The sequence below is a fragment of the Pan troglodytes genome, chromosome 6 (assembly GCF_028858775.2).
Source record: "Pan troglodytes isolate AG18354 chromosome 6, NHGRI_mPanTro3-v2.0_pri, whole genome shotgun sequence".
Lineage (NCBI taxonomy): Eukaryota > Metazoa > Chordata > Mammalia > Primates > Hominidae > Pan > Pan troglodytes.
The window spans coordinates 103,659,600-103,682,458 of NC_072404.2; the positions used below are offsets into that span (position 1 = coordinate 103,659,600).

General features: G+C 39.0%; 1 long non-coding RNA gene across 1 annotated transcript in view; it reads right to left on the minus strand.

Annotated features, from left to right (window-relative positions):
• Window positions 1–287: 287 nt before the first annotated feature.
• Window positions 288–22,859, minus strand: part of LOC104007326 (uncharacterized) — a 52,575-nt gene continuing 30,003 nt past the window's right edge. The window contains exons 3-4 of the long non-coding RNA XR_010158904.1: window positions 940–1,001; window positions 288–596 (exon numbers count right to left, since the gene is read on the minus strand). This is a non-coding gene — a long non-coding RNA (uncharacterized LOC104007326). The remainder of the gene's footprint in view (window positions 597–939; window positions 1,002–22,859) is intronic.

Consider the following 22,859-nt stretch of genomic DNA (forward strand, 5'->3'; position numbering starts at 1 on the left):
GAAAGACAAGTTAACTCTGCCTCTTTCCTCTCCATCTGGCTCAAGGCAAACATTAAAGGATAACATCCAGTATCTATGGAAGATGGGAGAACTGAGTGCAATGTAGCCATCTGACTCCAGGCCATCAGGGCACTTGGCAGCTACTGCTGCTGCTATCTCTACTGATCCACACACATTTTTGCCTCGGAAGGTATTTCATGAGTTATAAGTACATCAAAAATACTTGTGAGTAAGTGTAAGAAAAGATAGGCAGCATGGGGATGCCATCTCCAAAAGAGAAGCCATGGTTTTACTTTTTTTTTTTTTTTTTTTTTTACTATTTACTAGTTTTTACTGTCAGTGACATCATTGGATTTAACAAATGAAAAAGACAAAATGGAAAGCAATAGACCCCTAAGTAAAGTACAGAAGAGGTAACTGAGTCACAGAGCCATTAACATCCTTGTCCAAAGTCACACGCTGATAATAGTGGAGACCTGGTCCCCTGGCATCCCTTTCAGGGCCATTTTCAGGCCTCCATCAGGAGCTTCCTGCCATCAAGTTGTGCTCTTCTGGTGAGAAAGTTTCCAAGACCTCTCTAGGGCAGAAATTCCCATCTAGAGAAAGAAAGAAGGAACTAGGGAGTATCAAGAGGCAATCCATCAGTATCTCAGTTGCAGCAAGGATTTTTCTGATAATCATAAAATTCCCACCATTCCTGGTTATCCTACGCTAACATCATTTAATAGTTAGTTCAATATTGAGAACCACTCATCTTTCTCCTATATCTGTCAAAATTGTCCTTGGATGGTCGGCTGTTGTTGGAAATGGCAGAGGTCACACAGGCCAGCTGAGTTCATGCTCAGCCCCATGAAACAGGAGTGTGTTTTCCAAACTCACAATCAGGTTGGCTTCTAATCTCACCACTGAAAATGAGGATTTTTGAAAAATACCACTTACTTCTTGAGTAAGGTTGATAAGTCAGGGAGTTTCACTTGCTTGTTGTTTTTATTTTCCATCGTCTGCAAAGAGAAGAGCACGAAGCATATCAAAGAAGTATGAAGGGTATCAAAGAAGATTTGACTTACTCAAACAGCATTTACCAGTTCAAGGGTGGCAACTTCTGCTTCAGTACATTTAGAAGTATTCACATGCTATATTGATCCAGGAAATAAAAAATCATAAGTGACACCTAGACAGCTGGTTTTTAAAAAGTAGTTTGGCTTGAAAAATTTCAATTTGAACAGGAAATTGTAGAGCAGTGGAGTGAAATGGCACTGAGAGAGGACTGGGTTTGGTCCCAGCTCTGGCCTCCGCTCACTGGGTGGCCGTCTGGTGGGCATGCAGTTCTGCCAAGCTTCAATTCCTCATCTGAGAAATGAGAAAATTCAACCTGCCTTCACAACCTTCAGAGATAGTTGATGTATGCCACAGACAAGAAAACTGACTCTCAGAAAGTTCCAAGAACTCCAAGTTCACAAAACTAGCAAGAGTAAGAGCCAAAATTCAAACCCAGGTGTGCTCACTCCGAGGAGGATACCTTATCAACTGCACTCGCGATCTTCAACCTCTGCTCTCCGATGACCTGGAGGGTTTGGGCATGGGATTGAGGGGCTAGAATAGGTGGTAAATGAGCGGGGATCTAGAACCTTCCACGTTGACATTAGCAAGAGCAGCTCCATAACTATCATTTGTATGTATTGAGTTTCCATACACAATTTTGTTCAAGAAATTATTCCCTCAGCTAGAAAATACTTTGAAAACTCTCTTGTACCATGCTGTCTTCCAATTCATGCCTTTAGTTTCTAGAGCAGTACAATCCCAACAGAATTTTCAGTGATGATGTATATGCCCCATATCTATGCTGTCCAGTACAGTGGCCAGTAGCTATTTGTGGCTACTGAACACTTAAAATGGTGATGATGTCTAAGCAAATAAGTTTTAAATTTTAATCAATTTAAATTAAAATAGCCACATGTGGCTGCTGGCTACCATACCAGACAGTGCAGTAATCTACAGCGATAGATGAGGAAGGGAGGATCAAAGGTCAACCAAAATTAACCCACGATAATGACAAAACTTTCATTTTAAAGTTAAACACCATTTGGTGCGACTAATTAGAAGCTGAAGGGCTTTTACTTCAAACATGAAATAAGCAAACAGTGTGGCTTTTGTTACTGTTTTGGTTTTGTTGTTGTTTTTTCCCAGAGCAGATGAAATGACTTTCCTGTTGGTATATACGCAGATGAGAAAGTTAGAGTTGAGGATACAGGTGATCTCTGTGCATCAGTTTGCCTACACTAAAACAGGACCTCTGTTTGTCTTTTTAGTTATTTTATATTCATTTTGCCATTTATAAACAGGTCATTTTTTAATGTAGTAACATTTGTTCTTTCAGTGAGGTAATTGAAAGACAGGTCTCAATGTGCTGGCTCTTGCTTTAAAAAAAAAAAAAATCTGCCTCTTGTTTTGGACTGTGTTCCTCTCCCACCTCCCCTGGTGAAAATTCAGGCACCCTAGGTTTTATTCGTTGCTGGAAAACTGACCCCATTCCAAAGGGACAAGAGCCTGAGTCCAGAGGCAGGCCAGGAAGTAGTCCCCACTTCAAATCACAGTTCACAGAAGTGAGAAAGTATTCAAGTCAAATGTCTGTCCTTCATGGATTATTATTACAGCTGTGTTCTTTCCCAGTAGCTGAATAAACACAAAAGCAAATTTTATTTTTTTTACTTGATTCCAGAGAAACCAGTGCATTCATAGTTCAATTCTCTCTCCATAGGTGCACCCCTCCCCGCCCCCTCTATATCTCAGTGAATCAGACCACCTGACAGCAAAGGCAGGAAAAATCATTTCTCACATTGTCATCCAATGAATGACTGAACAATGCATCGTTTAAACAAAATCAGAGTCTTGCAGTTTCAAAATGCCAGTACCGTTTCTCCAAGCAGTTCCACGCTGGGTCTGTATTAATTCATTCAGACACACTAGGGGTAGACATTAAAATGAAAATAGTCTGAACCAGATTAGTCTCTCTATTGGAATAAAAAGGGGTCAATGGATCAAACTTGGAAGATATAATGTAGCATCCAGACAGAAGTAAGCCTTGTTAACGTAGGATTTTTTAAGGAAACTGCTTACTTAGTTTTACCCTCCAGAATCCTTACTGTGATCATTTTCCGGGGCCTGTTAAACTTAGGGCATCTATATTCTTTCTCTCATGCACCAATATTTATAGTTAATGTAGGATTCCTCCCATATGGCAGGCATCCTGACAGATCCTTAGGGGAACGACAGTGAACAAGGCAAGTCCCTGATCACACAAGCCAAGATCTAATAAACAATTAAATATGAGATCCTTTGAGATTTTGTGAATATGAAGAAAATTAATATTAAGAAAGTTAATATTAAGAGATATGAAGGAAGCAGGGTAATGTTGAGAAGGGTGCAACTACTTTTGTATTAGGTGGCCTGGGAAGATCTTTCTGAGTCAAGGGTGCCAATATTAGGACCTATAGCAGGAGCAGAAGCAGAAACAAGCCATGTGGTTTGCTGATGAGGAGGGTCTGAAAAGCATCAGGAAGAAAAAGGAGGAATCAGAGGAAATTGCCATGGTGAAGGAAATGCAATGGAGGAAGAGAGGGTGACCCCAGTCCAAGATGAGCTTGGGAGGTGGCAGGAACTGGTTTCTCCATGACTCTAAGGGACATGGGAAGGAAAGAGATACTCTCCCAAGTGCCCTAAAAGAAGCTGTAAAGGTTTTTATAAGCAAGAGGCAGTAACAACCTCAGGACTTCCTGAAAATGACAAGAGGGCTTTTTGAGATAACAGAGTCAGAACTCTGTAAGAGATCAAGTCCTCGCCATGAGGCAGGGGATATTCGGCCAGCATGGCTAAGAAGAGACATCTGGCTGGTTCGTACTGTGCCTCTGTGAGTCCCACATTACACGTTGCTGCTGCCACCCCCTCCCCACTGTCCCCTCCAGCCACATCATCAGCCACTAGCCATGCCAGCCTCCTACAGAGGGTCATCTGTGCACCTGCCGGTTGGACAGTGCCTAAGTTCCTAGCCTTCATTAAGTCTCTTGCTTTCCTGGAATGAGCTTCTTCCTTGACCCACATGCTCCTCATTTCCTTGCTTTCTTCATGTCTCTGTGCAAATTTCACATCATCAGAGTGAATTTCTCAATCCAAAATAGCACTGCTTCTCCTTTTCTCTCTCATTCCCCCTTACTCTGCTTTACACAGCTTGTTTTTCTTCATAACAATAATCAGTACACGAGCTATTTATGTATCTCTCTATTTACTTATTGTCTGTAATAGAATACAGGTTGAGAGTCTCTAATAAAAAAAAAATTTGAAATCCAAAATGCTCCAAAATCCAAAACATTTTGAGCACTAACATGATACCACAGTGGAAAATTCCACACTTGGTCTTATGTGATAAGTTGAAATCAAAATGCAATCCAAACCTTGTTTCATGCACAAATTTATTTTGAAATATTACATAAGATTACTTCCAGGCTCTGTATATAAGGTGCATAAGAAACATAGATGAATTTCGTGTTTAGACTTGGGTCCCATTTCTAAGGCATTTCATTAGGTATATGCAAATATTCTAAAATTCTAAAGAATTTGAAATCCCAAACACTCCTGGTCCCAAGCATTTCAGATAAGGGATACTCAACCTATATAAGCTTGTGGAGGGCAGACCCTGTGCCATTGTTGTGCATCCTCCACGTCTGTCTTAGTGCCTTGCACATAGTAGGTGACTGATAAATGTGTGCTAAATGAAAAGGAGCAGTCATCCCTTGTTCTTCTATACCTAAGAGCCCAGAATCTGCTGCAAGTGAAGCTTCTCAACAATCAGCATCTTCTACAGTGGAAGGCGGAGGAGAAGCCCTTTCTGGAAGGAAATTCATCTCCTACTTAGACAGTAAACTTAAAACAGGCTCTTCCTGTGCACACCCCACAGATGCTCCTTATAACTCCTCAACTTTCCCCACCAAGCAGTACCTCAGGAGCATTACTGGCCAAGTGATTTTTGCCAGTATCTTCCATATATCAACCTAAAAAGACGTTTTTCTTGAAGAGAGGAAAAAATTGATATATAGCTTAGCAAGAAGTGGAAATTTTTACTACAGTTGGTTAAAAAAAAAAAAAGGAAGCATACCAGCTAACCTCTGTCTATTATACTATGATTTTTCTCAAAGGCAGACACCAAATAGTTCACAAGGGCACCCATAGCGCCAGGCCACTTAGTAGGCTCTAAACATGTCTGTTGAATAACAAACACGGCAGTTGAAGGGATATAATTTATACCCATAAAAAATTAATTAGAGAGAAAGGCCACTGTAATAAAAGTTTAAAGCCAGAGAATTTCCACTTTATCAAAGCAAGCCCTTCAAACAAAAGTTACACTCAAAGAAATAAGAGTTTGCCAATGCATAAGGCCTGCCTCCTCCAGGAAGCCTTTCCTAACTGCTTCAGTCTAAACTAGATTTCTACTGCTTTCAAAATTGCTGCCACACCTTATATTAGCACTTTTCCAATGCTTTAAAACAAGGATGGCTTCTCTCCAAAACTGTATCACATTTGAGAGTTAGGGCTGTATCAAATATTTCTTCTGCCAGCCCAGCTCCTGAAACCATGCTGGGAAGGCAAATGGTAGAGAGAATATTTTCTAGGCATGCTCTGGTTAATTAACAAACAACCTTTTTCCATTTTCATTTCTCTACTCCATAAGCAACTTAACTATGTTTTTCTATTCTTATTTGCATATTTACTTACAATGTCATCATGTTTCACATGTATATGTTCATTTTGCTTACACAAAATGAAGCTATTTTTCTGCAATCACAAGAATACTGTTAACACCCAGAGCCTAGAATTTCCCATCTGTTAGCAAATCTCACAACAAAGAGCCTTTTTGGAAGCGTAGTTAATCCTTTAAAGAGATGTATTTCACAACTCAACTCTTATCTGATGTCAACAGAAACATATTTTTGCAAAATGTGGCTCAGATGCAAGCGTGCTAAATTACTAGTTTAAAATACAGAAAGATGGAAAGGGTTGTGGGTAAATTTTACAAGGGAGAGTAGTCTAATTATCCAAAGCCTTTGAAACAGCCTTGAACCGCTGACCGTCCCCCATGCCCAGATTTGAAAGAGAAGAGCTTCCAATTAATTAATGCAGTCAACATTTTTCAAGACCCTTCTCTGGGTAAAAGCCTCTCCTGGAAGTTCAGTGAAAGGAGTTCCAGTGGGAAAGATAGAATTGAAAAGAAATAGAAGAATACAAGGAAGATGAATTATCTCTCTTCCTAGATCATTATTTCACTCTTTCTGTTCTCTCCCCAAACCTCTAAGCCTTTTCCCTGTCTCTCACTCTCAGCTGGACTGGCTTTTTACTTCACTCTGGAAAAAAGAAAAAAAAAGCGAGAATTTCCACAACCACTACCACCATTTTTACTACCAAATCTACCAAGATATTAGCATGTGGGCCCACCTACTCTGCATTCCCCACAATTAAAATGGATCAGTGGTCAGTGCTCCTAAGGACAACCATTTTCTTCCCTATTGAAGGACACTGCTGCTGCAATTGTCCTTTGTCTCATACATGTCATGACATTTTCCATTTCTACTGGGTCAGTCCATTACCATGCAAATGAATTTGGGATCTCCCATTCCTCCAGCCACTAACTGCCTGACTTCTCTACCTCCTTGACACTACAACACTAGAAATAATTATCTATACTTGCTGTCTCTGCTTCCTCTCTTTTCTTTCTCTCCTCTACTCACTCCTGTTGAACTTTTGACCCCACAAATCGACCATTGGTAGAGTCTCCAGTGACCAGCTCATTACCAATCCAAAGATAAATTCTTAGTCTTCATCTTCTTCAGATCATCAGCAACATTGACACAGTTGGGCACAACCTTCCTTCCTGAAACACCTTCTTCATTTATCACTGTGTTTTGGGTCTCCTCCCATCTCACTGATTGCTCTCCTGATCCCCTGTGCTGGCTCTTCTTTGTCTTTCCAGCATTCAAGTGACCCCCTAGTCTAGTCCTCGGATCTCTACTCTTCTCATTCTCCCAGGAGATCTCATTCATCTAATGACTTTAAGGAGCCTTCTAGACATATATTTGACAATTCCCAAATACATACCTTTTCCCCTGTATGTTAGACTCATTCATTCATCTACCCACATTGTGCCTCTATGTGTATATCCAATAGTGTTTCACAATCAGGTCAAAAACTGCATTCTTTAAAAAAAATTACTTACTTAAATGAAAATTATATACATATATTCATTGTGTACAACTGCTTGTTTTGAAATATGTATACATTGTAGAATGGCTCAAACTAATTAATATATGCATTACATCATATACATATCATTTTTGTGGTGAATACATTTAAAATCTTCTTTCTTGTCATTTTTTAAAAATACGATACATTAGTAGTAACTGTAGTCACCATGTTGTACAATAGATCTTTTGAACGTATTCCAAAAACTGAATTCTTGATTTTACCCCCACCCCTGTTTCCCCTTATGGCCTTTCTCAAGTAAATGGCAAATCTATCACTGTAGTTTCTCAGGCCAAAATAGAAGAAGATGAGCTCCTTGTGGACAGGGTCATTGCCTGTGTCATTCATCCTCCACGTCTATCATAGTGCCTGGCACATAGCTGATGATGGAAATATGTGCTAGATGAAGGACTGCAGTAAAGTTATCAGTTAAAAATACAGAAAAGAGCCACTAATCCTACTTTTAAGGTGAATGAGACTAGCAATTGGGAAATACTTCATGAAAAAAAAAAGTTTAAATTTGATCTTGAAGGACTAGCAAGCATTTGACAGGAAAATAAGGGGGAAGACATTCCCGGCAGAGGAAACAGCTTGGAAAAACATAAAATGATGTGGAAATGCATGCTACATTCAGAGAACCGTGTTACTGAGTCATAGCATAAAAGATGCAGCATACTAGGAGATGTTCTAGGAGAGTAGCTTACTGGGTCTATTTGGACTTTATTATATAGGCAAAAGAAAGCTGTAAAGATTTTTAAGCAAGGGAATAACACCACATAGCACAGTGTCGAAGACAGAATATATTATTAAATAATGTTCTGTTGGAGGAGAAAAAAATCAAGAGCAGTATAGGTGAAAAACTGGAGATTGGGAAAGGAGAGTATGGAAGTATGAAATCTCCAACAGTAGTTGTAGCAAGAGATGGAAAAGCCTGCGCTAAATTGGGTTACTAAGAATGACCAGTAGAAGGCAGCTATAGGAGAGACTGCGGAAACAGAATTGCAGACGGTAAGTTAAGGGTGAAGAAGAGGCCGGGTACAGTGGCTCACGCCTGTAATCCCGGCACTTTGGGAGGCCGAGGTGGGTGGATCACGAGGTCAGGAGTTCAAGATCAGCCTGGCCAACATGGTGAAACCCCGTCTCTACTAAAAACTACAAAAATTAGCCGGGCGTGGTGGCATGCGCCTGTGATTCCGGCTGCTCGGGAAGCTGAGGCTGAAGAATCGCTTGAACCCGGGAGGTGGAGGTTGCAGTGAGCCGCGATGGTGTCACTGCACTCCAGCCTGGGCGACAGGGCAAGATTCCGTCTCAAAAAAAAAAAAAAAAAAAAAAAAAAAAAGTGAAGAATAGAGACGCAAAAGCTGCTAACCTCCAGATTTCTTCCCTGACACCCCAAACTCTTTTACAACAGAAGTGTATCCCAAACTCTTGGCACTCTCAAATGCTGAGAGCCAGGTAAGGAAGAAAACAGCTACAGGCAAGGACAAGCCCCCGACATGTGGGTGGAAGCCTCTTTCCAAGGTTTGCGTTCATTTCCTCTGCTCAGTGATCCTAAATAAAATAGCCATTTTCCCACCATCCTGGCATAACTTAGGTGAGATTCCACTGTAGTGAACTAGAACTGGAGGTGAGAGAAAATTGCACTATTATTAAACTTTGCCTATCATCAGCCTTGCTTCCAAGAAAGAAAAGAAAATTTCTTTCTCTTTCTCCCTCCATCTCTGTATGGCTTGATGCTGACCTAGATGCCCAATCCAATTCTTGCTTGTCCTATTAGTTTTATATTAATCTGTATTATACTTTAAATAGATTTTGAAGCAGAAGCTTACTTGGAAGACTCAACATTATTCATAAAACTATTAGTATTGAGAAGAATGTGTTGAGTTTCAAACTCTAAGTTTATCAGTAAATTTTGGTACTTACTCCATTAGTACGGGGAACGGGATTTCTTATTCTGTGCTTCGTGATTCATATTTCCACTTCTTTGTCAATTATTCATTATTATGCAGCTTATAAGAAGGCATGAAGTTAACAATAACGATTATATTAATGATAGAGTGAGTTATTAAAATTTAGTTTAATAGCCACTATATTTGTGATGATAATTATAGTTATGACTAACTATGATTATAGCAGCCATTGTAATCATAATAAGCTCAGGATGGTTTAATGCTAATTGCTTCATCATAAAGAAATTAGAATATAGAACTGTAAGTGGATGTGGTTGTGATTATAAGGCAAAAGAATGTATGCAGATATTAGTTACTAGTTATTAACCTTCTCCATGAAACCAGACCAAAGAAAAAATTTTGATAAACCCAGACTTGGTTCAGATCTGCGTCAGGCCCCCTGAGAAAAAATGGGTATCATTCTTAAAACAAAATGCCTTAAATTGAAACCAATTTGAAATTTAGAAAATGTGCTGATATGATACTGGGAACTTCTTTAATACCGAATGAGCTAGAGATAAAAAGTAATAGCATGGACACAGTCCTTGAAGCACACTAATGAAAGAAACTGCCAACCCATCAAGTTCATATGAAAATACCTACAAATGGAACTTCCTGGGGACTTTCCTATTGAAAAAGCCTGTGGAGTGTTCTGTCTTCATATTCCTTCATACAGCAGATGGTCACTCTGGGAAATATGTCAGTCATGACAACAACAAACTACGTGTGCCTGACAATTACAGAGATGGATGGATGAAATTTTGCAATTCATAAATCTTATAAAAGTCACTATATTTGCCCAGTGATTATTTGTCCTTAACTCTACCCCACCTTACTTCTCCTCCTGTCCCAGAGAGATGCCACTTTGCAAGATTTCATGAGTAGCATGGTAAAGCCAATAATTTGGGGTGTTAGCTAACTGACAGAAATCCAAAGTAGGAGAAGCCAAGCTGAGCCAACGTGGTCTGTATGAGACAGAAGAAAATGTCAACTACCATATTTTTCTAATAAATACAAGATACATTCATTTTCACACATATTTGCTACAGATGGAAATTTCATTTAATGATGGCTGGTTGTGGACCCCAGCCAAGGGTATATAAATACCAAGAAGACATCAATTTATGAGATGGGCTCCCTAATAAAGCAGCTACATAGAGAACCCAAGAACACCGCCATAGCTGGTTTCTAATGAAATATTTAATGATAATGATGACATCAAGTTGCTCTCATTGAACCAACATATGTTGTTATGGAACCATAATAAAAATTTTGCATCGTGAGAATTTCTGAGGAATTTAAGAATAAGAGCAATTCTTAACTGTTAGGAAAGTCCTGGGAGAGGAGAAAAAAGAAGGATAGGAAGATTTATTACTGATTTTCAATGTTGTGAAGTTAACTAAGTTTCAGTTATATCATGAGCGATAATCATTAGAAATCTTGAATTGATTTCCAATCTGTAGTGGATATGCTAGCTAAGAATTTTCCAAAGCTTTGTTGACTCTCAACACTGAGGCTTCTCAAGCCTCAGAGGCCTTCCCACCAGCAGAGGATGCTGTTTTTCCATGCATGGCACAACAACCCCCAACCACCTCCAATCCCAGTTCCACCAGGAAACAGTTCACACAGAGAAAAGATTCCTATTGGGCCATTTTGCAAGTGTGGTTTTGCATTTGAAACAAAGAAAGAGACTCTTTCATTCAGCTCAAGTTAATTTAAATATTTTAGTGGTGATTTCTAAATCTATCATTTTTAAGGAAGTAAAAATATTGGAGTGGAGTGGAAATGAGCAAAACGCTGCTGTTTAAAATATAAGTATCAGTCACCGTTTTCTGTGATTTTATAGCTCCCCTTTAGTGCATCTGAAAACAATGCTTTTCAATTAGGAGAAAGTGCTTATCTAAATGATCAGATTTTTCCCGCCTGTGAATAATGAAGCCAAAGTAAAGGCTGTGGTTTTTAGGACAAATGAAAACAAGAAAGTCATTCAAATTAATAATAATTTAAGAAAACTAAAGGGGAAAATTTTTATCACGATGGGAAAATGAAAAATAAAAAGGAGAAGAAGATAGGATTTGCCGGGAAATAAGCAGAGATAAAACACAAAGCCCAAGAAAATGAGTATAATAAAAAGAAAAATAAGGAAAAAATAACTCATTCCTCTGAAAAGAAGAGCTTGTAAAAATACAAGCAGGATAAAATTAGACAGGGGCCCTTTCTTCCCCAGTAAGTAGCCTTTCACTCATTTTTCAAGCTTGTCTTCAGAGCCCCATGCACGCAGAGAACACTAGAGGTGCAAGGCATAAAGCTGAATGACACCCAGTTTCTGTTTATGATCATCTTGGGATCTAAAAGCAAAGATAAGCTATATAGAAACTATAATGGAAAGAAAAAAGTAATAAATGTCATGAGAAAAATAGGTATAAAGTATTATGACTGATAAGAAGAGAGAGGGCGTCACCCCTGTGTTGATGGATGAGTCAAGGAAGACTTCATAAAAGAAACAGGTTTTTCAGTTCGACCATTAAAGGATGAGTAGGATTTTTCAATAAGAGGATTTGGACATTCCTTATAAAGAAAAGAAATGACATGATTAAAGCTTCAGAGTTTGGAAAGTAATTTTTTCTTTAACTGCGAGTGTTTGAAGAAAGAAGAATGAGATACAAGACCAGTGAGAGGCTCTTAGAAATCCAATCACAAAGGTCCTTGCAAGTCAGGCTAAGAAGTGTGAACTTTATTTCTTAAGAAAAGGGGTTCTTAATATGGATTTGTGCATAATTTTCAAAGGATTCATGAAACTCCTTATGTATTTTTTGTAATTGAGTATTTTTTCTGGGAAAGATCCATAACACAAAACAATTCAGGGCATATAGAACACCCTTCCCATGGAGTATCTGTCCAACTCCCAAAGACCCCTCTTTATTTAGAGGCTGACCTTGAACACAAGGATATGGCCTCTAGTGGCCAGAGTTGTACAGTCTGACCTTGCTCCTATAGTCTCAGCTGAATGAAGCTGAGCAAACAACTGGCTCACTTAGGCCCAATCAGACCCCAAATGTGTACAGATTTGAACTGAGAGCCTAGGGTTGTGGGAATTCATTTACTTCAATAATAGAATTCTAGAGAAAATATTCTTGAATTCCTTATTCTGAGATACCTGTCACTAGTTTGATTTCTGCCCTTCGTGATGCTGGATTGTTCAAGCCTTTCTTGACTTTGTGAGAAACCACAGTATCCATCTAAATATTCTTTTTTTTTCTCAGAGTAATTAGGCAGAGTCAATTTCTTTTGCTTATAACCAAAAGAATGATGACTGATACAGAAACTCTATTTCAAACACTGCAAAGAGACAGTGAGAAAGTATTAGAACATTTGCACAGGGGCATGACAGCTCCTAAAAATTATTTCAGAAATGTGGGAGTTATATTTACATTGCTTTTCTCTATCCCCAATTCTCAACATCAAATCAACACTATCTTTTACCCATTTTTCCTGCAGAAGCTGTCTAGTACTCTTTCCCACCACAGCTATCCTGGTTCAGGTCCTAATCATTTCTCTCCTAGACCATTGAAATGAGCTTCTAAATGGTCCCCCAACTCCAATCCATTCCCCACACTGCTGACAAGTGTCTTTTGCAACTCATGTAAGATTATGTGAATCTTCTCAAAAATCTTAACCCACACATTTCTAGTGAAAAAGTCTAAACTCTAGTCCAGCATTCAAAGCTCTTCAGAGTCTGGCCACAGTCTACATTTTCAACATTGTCTTGCACAGACAATACTCTCAAAGTCACCAAACTCCATATCGGATTTTATGACTCCAGGTCTCTATACATCCCACTCTCTATGTTTGAAATAACTTATTTCTTCTTATCCTGGTCACTCAACATAGATATCACTACCTTGTCCTTTTCTGTTACAACCAGGCAAAATTATCCCTTCTTCCTGTATATCCTTGTAGCAGATTTTATTACAATTCGGCCACATTATAGCACTCTGGGCACCTCTGCCTCCTCTACTATCCTATGAGCTGCTCAAGGGCATGTCTTATTTATCTTTATATTTGGGACCTAAAGCAATGCCTTCCAAGTGGGTACTTGATATATATTTAATGGACATGCAGAGAGAATTGATGGATGTAAGAATTAATGAAGGTGATAAAGAATACATATTCAAAGAGGTAAAGAGAGGATGTGATTATGTATTATGGCTAATCTCACAGCAGTTTGGGAAGGAAGGATTGGTCAAGAGTGTCCAAGTCTAGAGAGAAGTCAAGGGGAGGATCTTGGGTGGGGACAGGCTAACTCTGTCATGATCAGTAGAGAACAATTGCCTACCTGTCAGGTAGGCAATTGATAATGTAGAGAAGATATATTGATAACACAGAGAAGAGTGGCTGGAGATGTGAGAATGCTGATGTGTGGAGGAGATGGGGAAGAAGCAGAATCAGGGGAAACAGTTTACTTCTTTGGAAAGTAGGGAAATAAAATGAAGCTAACCAGAGGAACAGCATAATCCAGTGACGGAAGGAGAGCAATCAGAAAGGTCTTAGAGAAAAAGGCAGAAGTTGGAGGAGTCAGCATTGTCAAGGAAGAAAAGACCTCCTCCTTGAAACTGAAAACAGATATTGATACAGTGATTATTTTGGAAGAAAAATGAGATATATTAACTCCAAGAAAAAAACAAATAGAACGAACTGGTCCCTGGTGTTGTCGCTTATCACTCAGTGGTACAAAAAAAGAGTATTTCTGCTGCCTCCATCAAGAAATCTCCCCCAAGCAAAGTTCTTCCAATATAGAGCCAAGACAAAAGTAGAATAACTATAATTCTATAAAATGGGGGTACAGTTAGGACATAAAGACAGCAAAGATCACTTGAATTGTATCCGTTTCACATCAAGGGCACTCTTATAATCACATTTAGTTATACATGGGTAGGCTGTGGAAACAGCTGGGTAGACCTTAATTTAATTTAACTAATTGATTTATTGGTTTCATTAATTGCTGTCAAAGGATACAAATACTGTCCCCAAGGGCCACAGTTTAGTTGGTCATCACTACAGCTTCTAGAAAAGTAATTGGATTTTTTAGTTTAGCCCTCGAGGTCAGCTATCAAAGAGCTAGCAGGATTTCACAATATAGTGCCATAGAAAATAAAGACAGAGAACTACCTGTTGATGTAAGCAGTGCCTCCTTCTTTCTCATTTTCCTCAGTGACAAGGTCTTTTTCCATTAGTCTTTTTAGATTCTTTTTTATCAGAGTAAATTACTTTTATTTCTTCCTTGAGCACTCTTTCTACTCTCCTTTTCTTTGGGCTTTATCTTTCATTTCTAACCTTGGCTTTTCTCTAATTATCATAGATGCCATCAAACCCTTTTATGTATAAATGGGGTATAAATCGATAATTGATAAAATTGTTAACTCAGAATGGTAAGCTGATTTTGGTTTTCCCTGTTAAATTTTAGTTTGGGGACATCTTACTCAAGCTCAGAACCCTAAGTTGTAGATGTTTTCCTTTCTTTTTTAAGTAAAATTTAATACCTACTCAAAATTTTTAATGAAAATTTTAAGTATTGAGAAGAAAATAAAAATAACTTTGAATCCCAAATTCACCTTTTGATATTTTTTCTATGCATATAGACAATGTTGAGTCTCAGTGAGAAAGAGCTGTATGTAAAACCTTCAAAGAATGTTTTACTACGTAACACGCCAAGGCATAAACAGCACTGTCAATCATGAAACAAAATCAGGGAGAAAAATCTTTCCTTCTCTCCTCCCTGTCTCCCTCCCTTCCTTCTTTCTCTTCCCAGATTTGGCATCTCAAGGATTCTAAAGAACCTGTGTCAATATCCAGTAAAAATCAGCAGTGTCAGGCACAGTAGCTAATATACCTGGGAAAGCATTAGCATCACTGGATGGGGAGCTAAAATGCAGGGAAAAGCAGAGAGAAAGAGACCCTGCAGTGTGCAGGAATACAGCTGCAGGTCAAGAGAAGTTGCTTATTCCTTCACACATGGGAGACATCCCCTGGAGACAGTTTTTAAAATGTCTGGTATAAGATGGGCATTTTGGAAGTTCTCAAGTCCCACATCATACATGAAAATAAAATCAGCCAATGAAATTTGGGCCATGGACTCATTTACCTGCAAAGGATGTAGATCCCTGGGAAATTCAAGTGTAAGCCATCCTTAGATTTCAAGAGCATAATGAACTTGTGCCCTGTCTCACGATGTATATTCTCTCATTCTCCATACCCCTTCTATAATTAGTATATATCCCCACTACAAAATGCAGATCTCCTTTTAAATATGTAAATTTTGATTCCCAGATTCATTTAGGATCCATTTGTTCTGAGAACATGTATAAAAATTATCTTACACTGGAAGGATGGATGCAACAATCTTCACTGTGATGAATGCAGGAGTGAAGAGGCTAAAGACAGAAGGGCGATCTCAAGATACCAATGGGAACTCACAGCCTAGAAGAAAGGTTTTACAAGAAAAACTCTGATGTCCAAAGAACTGTGAGAACCAGCAATGAGCATGATCAATTTAAATCTGCAGTTCTCAATTCTCCTATTTAATATGTGTTTCAGCACGCCTCTTATGGCACTTTACACTTGAGTAATTTCATTAGATGGATACTCTGGTGCCTTTGCCATGAAAACATGTTTTGTTGTAAGATTAGGGAGCTATTGAAATACTAAAGTTAAGTCTCAATAAAACAATAATAATAATACTTTAACTGCCTATAAGATCTTTTTTTTACTATATTGACATTCATGCTCAATTACAACACAATTTTTGCCTTCTACATTTTAAAGACCTTTAATATGCTTTTAACTTTTATGACTATGAATTGGTTTTGATGGTACATGTAAACTGTAAATATAGTAACTGCAGGTGACATTAATCTTACTTATGAACCAAATGATCTGAATGTGTAAAAATATAGCCCAAGAGAGTCAGAGTTAAAAGCCTTTGAAAACTGCCTCAATGTCTTCCAGCTAGTGAACTTTCGTATCAGTGTCACTGTTCATATTATCTTGTCAGTTGGGGGTCTTTTTTTATACAAGACTTGTTAGGCAACGCCTGGTGAAAATATCAGTGTGGTAGGATCTCAAGTGGCTGTGTGGTTACCTAGACTCTCTGGGGCAATCAATCCTTTGAATAATAATTCTGAAAATTGACTCATGGACTCTTAGAACTGGAAGGGCTCTTAGAAATCATCAAACAGAGCCTGACTCCCTCAATCAGGACCTGCTTTTAGCTGCACAGCGAATTTGGCTCTACTCTCACTATTTCCCTTAGTTTTGCTTTCTCAGTTCCTCTTTCTGCTCCAAATTATAGCAGCAGTCCAAATATCGATCCCTATGATGCTTCCACATTTTATGTTCATTAAACTGTACAGTGACATTTCTATGGTGTAGCTCTTTTTACTTAATGTGAACGGTAGAAGCTACTAGAAGAGACACTGGACTAATTCTGAGGTGGTTTGCAGGAGGAGCTAAGGCTGCACAGCTGCCCACTGTGCCACAGCTCTCTCTAAAAACTGGACCCAATCAAGCTGTTAGTTAGAGATGCCAAATCATCAATCGTCTCCAACCTGAGAATTCTAACTCTCAGTCATTCCTCAAAACCCAGTTTAAATATCTCATCCCCCTTACTAAATAATATCAATAATTAATATCATTTCCCTGTCCCAACCTCTTTGCATACATCTCTATTGTAGTTAGAAGTTATCTCCCAGTGAGATTATGTAGTTTATTGAGAGAAGTGAGTCTCTCTTATCATTTTTGTATCTTCAGTGCCTGGAATAGAATAGCTGTTTAATAAATGTCTGAATGTAGAAGAAAATGTCAAAGAAAAACATAAAGAACATAGCATACTCTTTTTATTGAATATCAGGGAACATCAGAAATGGAATGTAGAAATATGTAAAATCTCTTCTTCTCTGTTTATGACCAGAAAAAGCCTATGAATATAGTCAGACAATCCTAACCAGTGGAGTAAATTCATTTCTGAAAATGAGGCAAGTTTACATTGCCTCTGTACCTCTGATAACTCTGGCCAATGTTATTTAAATTGTTTATTATCTGTTCAGATAATTCTCAATGCCACACATTCTCCCATAAAGATGGCCAATTGCATGCCTGCAATACATATATGAATTGTTTCAAAGTGCCAACACTTTCTTTTGTCAATACTCTATGCAGCACACAAAACTGTCATTGCAAATCATTTTATTAATGTCATTTAAAAAACAAATTAACTTTTGGAGCTGTTGTTTGTGGCATTGTGCTGCTGTTTCCCTCCCTTCAACATTCTGTACTGTAGGCTTCACAAAAGAACACTAGAGGGATCAGCTTCATATTTTTCAGAGGCCTTTGTGTCAACCAAGCCAAGTACAATTATGGCTCTTCCCAGAAGAAGGAAAGAATAATGTTGGCAATCGGGCGTTACCACCCAGAACCACAGAAAAAGCTGCAAATGTAACCAAAATGGCTTTCTCGGCCTTTATAAATCCAGAAACCTACGTGGCATTTTCTATGGCTAGAGGCAGCACTTTGGGAAATTACCTTTAGAAAACTGGTTAGAGGTCTACCAGAGCTTTGAAAAGAGCCTGCAACCTGGGGAGGGATTGAAGAAAGAAATAAGCAGACTTGTTGTTTAATAAAGCTGCCATTTTTTTTTTTTTTTTTTTTTTTTTTTACTTCCAAGGGACAAAATCAAGTAAATGTCAAATTTTTTCCCAGCTGGTAAGCACATTCAGATTTCAGACTAAAATGCCCCAAAAAGACTAGGGCTGACGATGAGAAAGAAAAACATGAATTCCTTCTTTTCAAAATAAGATAGAGAAAGAATTCAGTCACCTTTGGTCTAGACATTTTTCTCTTCACTTTGCCTAAACCATAGCCATGTATAAAGGCATACATTGATAAAATGGTATAATTTTGATGTTTTGGTGTTTCTGGACAAATAAGAGGGAACTAATCAAGCTAGCAATCCAAGTCTGTCAGAACAAACAAAGTAACTGAATCAGATAAAATTAATAATAATAACAGTAAAAACCTCTTGTTATAATGTCACACAACACTGTAGCTTTAATTTGTCAATTTCAGAAAGACCTCTTTGGCTCCTAAACTTATTTGGTTAGTGAATTACCTCACTAGCTGATCCTCTCATCTCTCTCATCCCTGTGGTCTTTCCTAATTAAAATGAAAACCACATTGCTCTAATTATTTGTTCATACCATTTCTCTTCTCAAAACCTTGCAGTAGCTTTTAATTGCAGCAAAACCTGGAATTCAATTTAAAATCAATACTGGGGCTCTAAGTCCATGCCTCCAATATTCTCCTGCCTCTGACCCAATCGCTGGCCTTTACTCTGCACTGCCAGGGCTTTCACTTCAGGCAGTCAATCTGCTTGACTCCAATAACATCCTGACATGATTCCCCCTTTTCTTGATTGTATCTTTCTCTTCTCCAATAAGTAAACACTCAGCCAGAGCACAGCTGCAATGGCCTGTTTTTGTTGGCCATGCTGGATTGTCGTTTACAGGATTTGATGTGCAATATGTCTTGTCCTGTTTCTTCTGAAATCATAAACTTCATGCTTGTTGATGCCTTGATTAGTCCATAGCTCTAGTATAGCTCTGGGGGCTCCATAAAAGTGGTCAACGCTGGAGAAGATCAGCAAGGAAGCTCAAATCTTCATCTTTATAAGCTAAGAGTGTCATATACATGCAAAAACTTCAGGAAAAGAGGTGCGGTTCCCTTCAGCCATCCCCTTTCATCTCTCACCCCTGACTTGTTCCCTCCCTGTTCTGTAAAAAATAGAAAAAGAACCTTGGCTGTCCTCTATGGTGGAACTTTCCAGCAATGGTCTTCCATAAAAGGGATGGGTCTTGTTTCAGCACCAAGGAATCTGCCTCTAACAGTTTGGGCTGGGTGGTGGAGACTTTTTTTTTTTTTTTTGCTTTTAGACAACGTGGAAGTGTCTGGAATGGTGTCTCCAGTCCCAGCCATCATAGGAATTACTCAGTGTTTCAGGGCCCTGAGCCAGTAACCACCTCCCAGCCAGCTCTGCCACGTTAGCTTCGAAAGGGAGGTGAGTGAGCTCTGAGTTCAGAGAGGCCAGAGTGATGGAGTCTCCTGGCTGAGAAACCCTCCACAGGATCGATAGCAATTCTCACAGGGAAAAAAAGCACCCCATTCTAGTTCCTACTCCCTACCCTTACAGAATTGTAGAAAGTGAGAGTGAGTTGTTCAGATCTCACTCCCATCCGGCTCCTTAAAGTATTAGGGACCAGGAAACTAAGCAGTGGTGCAGCCCACCCATCCAAGAAACCTGACCCAGGGCTGCCTGATGGGGCTCCTTTTCTAATTTGACAGTCAAATGGGGAGACTTTTGGAGGGATGCTTTTACAAATTTCCTTCAGAGATGGATACTTTATTCTAATAATTCCACCTAAAGGGACTGCCTTTGCTAATTCTCTCCAAGGAGCTATATAGAAGGGGCACAGCTGAATTGACCTTTCTCAGTAAAGTGAATCTTCACACACCTATATGATAAACTCTTTTCTTTTTAATTTTTGGAGGTGGCATGCTTGTCCCCAGCTCCAGTGTTTCTGCATCTCCTCTGCAGCTACCAGAGTGGTAGATATTCGCTAACGTCACAGATTCCCTGACCTGGAGCTGAAGAACTTGAGCCAAATGCTCATCCATGAGTTTGACTTTCTAAAGAAATTAAGCATGAAGAACAAGGTAGGAGGCTTCTTCTGGCTGTCTAGGTTCTGCCAAAAAATGGGTATCTCTGGTTCCCGGAAATCTGACAATCTAACTAGACACCTTGCTCCAACCAGATTTATTGATTCATGTTAAGAGCTACTCCCTAACCAGGAGGTTGTAATGTCCTTCCTACTCTCTTACTCCTCTCTCTCTCTCTCTCTCTCTACTGTGAAGGTTTGAATCTTGTGTCTAACATTTATGAATTAGACATGTTATTTAATGCCACTGAACATTAGTGAATTCATCTATAAAATGGAGTAGAATGTATATAAAGCCTCTCCCCTTCCCCTGCCCATAGCCCATCCCACTTTCTAATACTTTAATGTGGGTGTTCCACTTAGTTGTCTATTCAAATGTCAAATCACTGTTCTGGTCATGGTGTAATCTTCCTACCAGCAGGGACCTGATCTGTCTTGTTCTTTCTCTTTAATACCTAAAAAAGTGCTTGGGACAATAAATGTTGGTGGAATTAATGAATGTCAGGAAAACTCACTTCATCTCCAGTCTTCCTTCTGCCATTAGCAAGCTGTAAGCAACCTTCACAAACTCATCTGAGCTGCTTTGGCTACAGTTTCTCCACGTGTAAAACAAGATGTTTGCAGTACAAAGTCTTTGGTTCTCTAAGACATGCTTTCTCTGTTAGGAGATTATTATGACCTTCAGTTCTTTTCTCTGCTCAGCTTTCATCATTTCAGGCACATTTCACATCCAAAAGGCATCCATGGTGATTCAGAACGCAAGCTCCCAAACGAGACAGCTGTGATCTGTATCCCAGCCCTCCACCATCTAGCTCCGGGTTTGGGGCAAACTTCTTAAACTTGCTGGGCCCGTTTCACTGTCCGAGCTGTTGGGATGTATAAGTGACTAAATTCAGGTAAAGAAACAGAAAAGTGTGTGACAAACAGTAGGCAGTCAATAAAAGTTCACTATATGACAGTCTTTCCTTCCTATATTTTGAGTTTAAATAAATTACAGTGGCTGCCATTTGGGACTTTGAATGGCATTGCAGTTTTTATTTCAAACTTTTCTCTCTTTGATCAATGGTAGTCTAAATTCTACATATAGCAATCTAAGTGGGTATCAAGTATAAGGATAATAGAAAATATCTTGGATACAGTGTCCATGCTATATGTCAAGAATATTATTACTCATAGCAGCTTTTTAAAAATTGTAGTGTAGTATGTGTCCTTATGTTAATCTTAAACCACAACTTAAAGAACTTCAACCAGTCTCAGCCCTTCCTGCCCTCCATGCATTTATCTTCATGATGAAGCATTTAATTTCTCCACATTTAAGATCAGTTTTATTATTTTTCTTTATTAAAGATATTAGGAATGAAGAAACATTGGCAAAATTATGTTGCTTGTTCTTAATTTTTTTACTGTTACTATTATTAATCTTGTTCCGGCCATGGTACTGGAGTACAATATTTCCTTTTGTGGAACATGGTCATTTTGCTATTCCAAACAAAGTTTGTGAAGATTGAAGTTGGAAGGGTTGTGAACTATGAATAACCCACAGAGTCCTAAACGGTTGTTACATTATTATTTTTCTCACAATTATCCTACGAACAAAACACACAGATTTATTTGGAAAGGCTCGGAACAATGAAATAAATACAGTACTGATTTCAAATGCAAATGTCACGTCATTTCTAAATGAGTCAACCTTCAAAAGACAATGAAAAATCAACCAGAAAATTTCTGCATGTCAAAGAATTTTAAAGGTGATAGCTAGTAAATTGAAGTACACATCAAAGTTTCTCCAATAAAAATGTTAAATATAAGTTACTTCTTCATACATATCTAAAACCTGTCAAGTACAGGGGAAAATAATCTGTCCCACCCCCACCCATAAACTGAACAGATCACAGAAATAACTGACATCTTTCCGCTTCCGAGGAGTGGCCACAGGTTAGTGACAGTATAATAGTTCCTGTGTGGGAGTGTCCCTGAGTTCTAGCTCCTCCAACGCGAATCATGGCAGTGGCAGTATGTCCAAATCCTGGTAGCAATGCCGAGGATGCATGCAGTCAGAATGGCAAGTGCAAAAGGCATTTCTGGGTCTGTCAAGGCCCTAGGCTGCTGGGTAACTTAGGGGTCATCTCAGCAAGAAAGGACAAGAAAGGATTTATAAGTATACGTACACACTCCCTGGAAATGCATCTAGAGTAGGATTCTCTAACACAGTGGACTTCCTGCAGCCAGGAAAGCAGAGTCTTGGACTTCAAGATGTGGGTGTTCAAGTTAATGACAACACCTGTTCTCACCAGCTGGTGAAACCCGAAGAGCCCCCCCGCCCCATCAAGGTTACAAGTGTCTTACATATTTTGAAGAGAGATTGATGCTACCTGTTGTTAATTTATGAGGTGAGTGGGTTGAAAATTAAGGAGGCGGAAAAAATTGTGACATGCAAATGATTTTCCTCCCCCTATGGATCAGAACTTTAATCACACAATAAATATTCTTGTTCTCCATGTGGATGATGCAGGTGACCTCAATTTCACAAAGGCTTGTAAAATCCAGTATGTGTTTCTCTGTTCTGTACAGGGAAATTTGAGTAAACGATTGACTTTTCACTGAAATTTAGGTTTCCTAATGACCCCCACATAAATAATGCAGCTAGAAATTACTGAGGACTAGCCCAGTCGCTTGGTGGCTAGCACTTTCCCCTCCCTTCAGCGGTATCCGTGCATTGTGCCTTTAAGGCAGCAGGGGCTCACTAGCTCCTCGGGCTGAACTCTGCCCTCCCTGGGCAGTGACTCACACTCTGCAGGCTCAGACAAATGGAATCTCCCCCTGTGAGAGCCCCGCAGCCTTCCACTGTGAAAAGTCA